At 25.6% G+C, this 6,116-nt stretch overlaps 1 long non-coding RNA gene across 1 annotated transcript in view; it reads left to right on the top strand.

Moving 5' to 3' along the window:
• The first annotated feature begins 2,390 nt into the window (after positions 1–2,390).
• The window catches only part of LOC124896070, an 8,695-nt gene continuing 4,969 nt past the window's right edge, over positions 2,391–6,116 (top strand). The window contains exon 1 of the long non-coding RNA XR_007052490.1: positions 2,391–2,576. This is a non-coding gene — a long non-coding RNA (uncharacterized LOC124896070). The remainder of the gene's footprint in view (positions 2,577–6,116) is intronic.

Genomic DNA, 6,116 nt, shown 5'->3' with positions numbered 1-6,116 from the left:
TTAAACAATTACCTAATTGTATAGTATACATAGATGATATACTACTATACATAAAAATCAAAGAAGAACATTTAAAATTACTAGAACAATTTACAGATATAATAGAAAAATCAGGAATAAGTTTAAGCGAAAAGAAAGCTGAAATTATGAAAAATCAGATAGAGTTTTTAAGAATACAAATAGATAAAAGTGGAGTAAAAATGCAACAACATATAGTACAAAAAATAATAAATTCAAAATAAGAATTAGATACAAAAAAGAAATTGCAATCATTTTTAGGATTAGTAAACCAAGTAAGAGAATATATACCAAAATTAACAGAAAACCTAAAGCCTTTACAAAAAAAATTAAAAAAGAATGTAGAATATAATTACAACGAAGAAGATAAAAAACAAGTTCAGAAAATAAAAATACTTTGTAAATAATTACCAAAATTAGAATTCCTAGATGAAAATAAAAAATTCACATATATAGTAGAAGCAGACGCAAGTGAATATAGTTATGGAGGAGTACTTAAATATAGGTATGAAAATGAAAAAATAGAATATCATTGTAGATATTACTCAGGTACATTTAATGAAACAGAAATAAAATGAGAAATAAATAGAAAAGAATTATGTTCATTATATAAATATTTATTAGCCTTTGAACCATATATTGTATATAAAAAATTTATTGTGAGAACAGATAATACCCAGGTTCGATGGTGGTTAACAAGAAAAATACAAAACTCAGTTACGACGAAGGAAATTCGGAGATTAGTATTGAATATATTAAATTTTACATTTACAAATTGAAGTAATCAAGACTGACAAGAATGTTATTGAAGATTACATATCAAGACAAAGCTACTCAAACTGATTTACAAATGGAAGAAGCTGATGTCAAAGATACCCAAACAGACTTAATATTACAAGTGTTTGAACAAATAAAGTTATTACAAGAACGAGTTATCACATTAACCAACTGAAGTTACAAATGTAAAAGTGCAGGTTGAGCACTATAAAAAACAAGAAGCTATTAGCAAAGATACTGTGCAGGAAGAGCACATTAAAAAACTAGACCTAGAAGGTGACGATGAGAAACACCTAAAAACTCAAATTACTAATGAAATTACAGTTACAGCTGCAGGCGCAGGTGATGTATCCAAGGGAAAGAATATAATCGCTCAAAATAAACCTAAACCACCAAAGAAAAAGAATTATAACCTCAACCAGATATTCTCAAAATCATATACACCAAATATACAAAAATCAGAGTCATCTATACCTCTCCAGATACACACATATTCCGAATCACTCAATCAACAAAAGCAGACTTATAACCATATCACTTGTACATATATTGATAATATTTATACCTTACAAAAATTTCTAAATACAAAACCTATCCAGAGTAAAGATTTAGCAAAACAACACCAAGGATACATTACACAAAAATGTCAGAACTATAACAAACTTATTGCTTTGCTTGGCACCAGTGCAAACTTAATTTCTTCATGTTACTATTATGGACTATTATCTACAGTTTACACAATTACTGGAGAAGAGCTAACAAGAATTCCAGATATTCACAAAAAATTTATGGATTATAAAAGGATTACGAAGGGACAGCTATTCTATGTCCAATTCTACTCAACACCAGCAGAAATATTGTTTAATGAAATAAAATAGACAATTAATGTTGTCAAGATAGGAATGACACGAGACTATATTATCCCTGAAGAAATATGCGAACAAGAAGAGATAATCAAAAATCAGATACCAGACTTCTACCGAAACAAGAGAGTTATTGGACTTAGCAGTATATTGACTGATTTAGCAAGTAATTATATAAATCAAAATCCAGTTTGAATTTACTATAACAGAAATCAATTATTGGTTTACTCTACTTGTAAAAATATTAGAGAAAACGATAGAGAAGAGATAAGAAAATGGGTCATAACGATTCTAAAATCAAAAGAGTTACCAGTCACAAAATCTATTACGAAAGGAGTTATTTCAGAAGAAGCTATGAAACAAATCTGTAAACAAGTTGGCCAAAGATACGATGACCACATATGCAGCAGATGTAGTGGAAGACACAACTTTATTGCAGATGTGATGCTACAATAGCAAGAAGATTAAAAAAAAAAGTAAAGAAGCAATAATGAAAGAAGACAAGATATTAATGGAAGAAAGTAACATATAAAGATAGAAAGAGACATATTGAGCAAAGATGAATTATCTTTACGTAAAGAAATTATGTAGTTATTATTTTTGACTTTTTGAGTCTTTGATTTTTTGTCTTTATCTTGTATAGTTTTATAGCCTTTTTGACTTTCTGTAACATGTGAATTATTAAGTAGGATACGTGTAAAGTTAGGAATAGTATAGAACAGGATACACATTTTCTTTTTAGGATTATAAATAGCAGAGCATTTGCTCAGTTAGAGGTAAGTCTTCATGAGTTGAAGCAAAACCCTCTCTTGTACCCAAAACTTTTGAATTATTTAATAAAAACAGGTATATTTCCAAGGAAAAGCTATGAATCAGACAGCTATGGAAAATATAGAATTATCAGACTTACCAGAACAGGTATTTATATTTGTGATTATGAATAACTAAATTCATAAATTCCTGACAATCATGATATGATAAAATAAGTTCATGTTAGTTACTTTATAGTAGAATTATTTGAAGAATAACATGTTAAGAAGTTTACTAGCAAAGAGGTAAAAGGATAAAAATCCCTAAGAACTATGTCATCCTAAAGGTGAAATCGGTGAGGCAAGAAAGCCGTGATAGGGGAGTAGCCAGGGTAGAGGCGTTGTTTAAGGAAAAAGTATCCAGATTAGCATGCTAATAGTGACCGAAGAACATGTTATTTAAGGATAATCTAGTATATAGTAATCTAAAATAATCATATTTTGTTATGTGTATGATTGAAGGGAATATTTTGAAAAAAGCATCATATGAAAAATAAATACTTATTTATTTGATAAAATGGTAGATAAATTTAAAATACTTGTTTTATATATACTTAAGGATATAGAAATAGTAGATATAAGAAAAATCATATTGGAAAAAATATTTGGTAAATATTTTATGACTAGAATTAATTATATACCACACCTACCTAACTATTACAAACACCTACATACCAAACCAAAATATCAACCATGATAAACTACGTGTATTTAGAATATTGGAAAATGGATATGAAAAATATACAATTAATAGAAAAACTAATGAAAACAAATTTAGAAGAATAAATGAGAACTAAAGATATAAAATATATAGAATTCCTTAATGAAAATATAGAGAAATTATTAAAATTAAAACAAACAACTAATAAATACTATGATAAAGCATTTAATTACTAGAATCTAATTCCAAGTTATACAAGTTATTCGTAAGAAAACCTTAGCATAATATGAATAATATGAGAAGCTATATATCTGATGAAACTAAGATACTAGTTTTATATATCATAAAAGACTTAGAATTAGAAGACATAAAGAAAATAATATGAAAAAAAATATTTGATTATGTAGATGAGTTACTAAGTACTAATTGGATAGAAGATGAATTAAGAAAATATAGATTTCTATGGTAGAAATAATTTAGATAGTTATTATTCAGATGAATATTATACAGATTAAGAATGCTAAAATATATTCAAAGAATTAGAGAAAAATAAAGTTGGCTATATGAAGAAATTAATTATAGAAACAGCTTAGAAGAGGAAGAGAACAATTAAAAGAAAGATTAATTTGGATAGATAAAACCATAAAACAACTAGAATTAAAAGATAATTTAAAATATGATTTAGATATAGAATTATTCATAGACGAAAAAGATAGGATAATTAACAAAATAGATAACCTAGAATTTAATATTAGATCTATTACAATTAGAATAAATTATTACAAAGAAATTTGCAGTATCACAACTACTTTAGGATAAAATGATAGACTATGAGTATTTAAAATATTGGAGACAAGATATGGAAGAAATAAGATTAACATAAATACTTATGAAAGAGAATTTAATTAAATATTTTAGAACAAAGGATATAGAATATTTAGAATACCTTCAAAATAATATACAAGAATTACAAATACTAAGAGAACAAAATTAAAGAATATTACAGTACAGCATTTAATCAAATACCATCCAATCACCCCCCAAAATATGAACATTAATAAAATTAAAATAAAAATAAACTCAAAATAAAAATGTTTAGAGAAGTTAAGAAATATCCACGCACAAATAAAAATAGCTCCATTAGAGCTATAATAGATAAAAATAGCTCCATTAGAGCTATAATAGATCTATTTAAGTTATCCAAGTTTATCCGCACCCCCTACATTGGACTGAAATACTTATGAAAGAGAATTTAATTGAATATTTCAGAACAAAGGATATAGAATATTTAGAATACCTTCAAAATAATATACAAGAATTACAAAGACTAAGAGAAAAAACTAAAGAATATTAAAGTAAAGCATTTAATCAAATACCATTCAATCACCCCCCAAAATATGAACATTAATAAAATTAAAATAAATAAACTCAAAATAAAAATATTTAGAGAAGTTAAAAAATATCCACGCACAAATAAAAATAACTCCATTAGAGCTATAATAGATCTATTAAGCTATCCAAGTTTATCCGCACCCCTACATTATAATAGATCTTCTTTAGTCCTAAAATATATGAGACTCCTAAAATATATGGTAGGAGAATTAATTAATATTATCCCTTATACTATACTTCCTAAAATATATGAGAATCTTAAAATATATGATAAGAGAATTAATTAATATTTTTCTTTCTACCATTCAATTAGAAAAATACTGCTAAAATAGGATTCTATTAAGGAAATACTTCTTAAATATTGAGATGTCCATTAAACTAGAAAACAAATCGGTTTGCCTATTGGAAGAATATGACTGATGCCCGTCTAACTTGATTCGATTGCATGTCTAGATTGGTGGATGCTTGATTTTCTAATTCTCAACTTCTTCACTGTCTTTGTCAGCATAATAGAATCCAACATATGTGTATGTATATATCTTTTTTATTTTCATGCAAAATCATTCTTTAGGGCCAAAATTTTCGTTCAGGCAAGAATTAGTTGGATCAAAATCTAAGCTTTGCTATCACTATTCTATGTAGCTGTTTGGCCATGAAAACTAAAATTTTTCGGAGTTGGAGTTGAAATTGGAGTTGGAGTTGTGTTTGGTCATGTCTTTTCTGAATTTATTTTTTGACTTTTGAAAAAAAAATTTTAAACATGATTTTATGCCCTAACTTTTACAAACTATCAAAATCACCCAACTAAAATTTACGTACTAATGAAAAAAGAACACAATTAACCACTATTATAAAAATAATTACATATACATGACCATATTTAATGAATTTCAATTATGACATATATAATATTTACATTAATAGTCGTTTTCTCATATTTGAAAATTTTAAATATGGATGTTATATTAACAGATCACTGCTTCCTGATTTTTAGATAACAAATATTATCTTTCAAACAAATTTATTTTTTTAGGAATTTATTTAATTTATTTCCTTCATTTTTCGTTCCTAAAAAATAGGAAATGATGAGTTGTTAAATAGGGTGCCGCTAATTTATTTCTTTAATTTTCTTATACATGAAAGATTTTACTGTGTGTGAATAAATTATTTCTATGTAAAACATGCTTTGCATATTTATGGTATGTTATATCATATACCATAAATATATAAATATGCTTCGTATGTTTCTTTATACTTTATATTTTTATAAATGTGTATATATGGTATATACATGGTATAAACTTCATATATAACATACTTTGTATATTTATATTATAAATATGCTTAGTACGTTTCTTAATACTTTGTATATTTATATATGTGTGTATATGGTATAAACATGGTATAAACTTTATATATATCATACTTTGTATATTTCTATTATAAATATAATACTTTATATATTTATGGGTATAAATATAAATTAGCAGTAAAATAATGTCTTAAATAAGGGAGAAAATTAAATAAGGGATAAAAATAATGATGAGAGTGAAAAAGATATATATATATATATATATATATATATATATATATATA

This window comes from Capsicum annuum, chromosome 1 (assembly GCF_002878395.1).
Source record: "Capsicum annuum cultivar UCD-10X-F1 chromosome 1, UCD10Xv1.1, whole genome shotgun sequence".
Taxonomy (NCBI): Eukaryota; Viridiplantae; Streptophyta; class Magnoliopsida; order Solanales; family Solanaceae; genus Capsicum; species Capsicum annuum.
The sequence above is the reverse complement of the archived record's forward strand: the minus strand, read 5'-3'. Positions and strand labels throughout refer to the sequence as shown.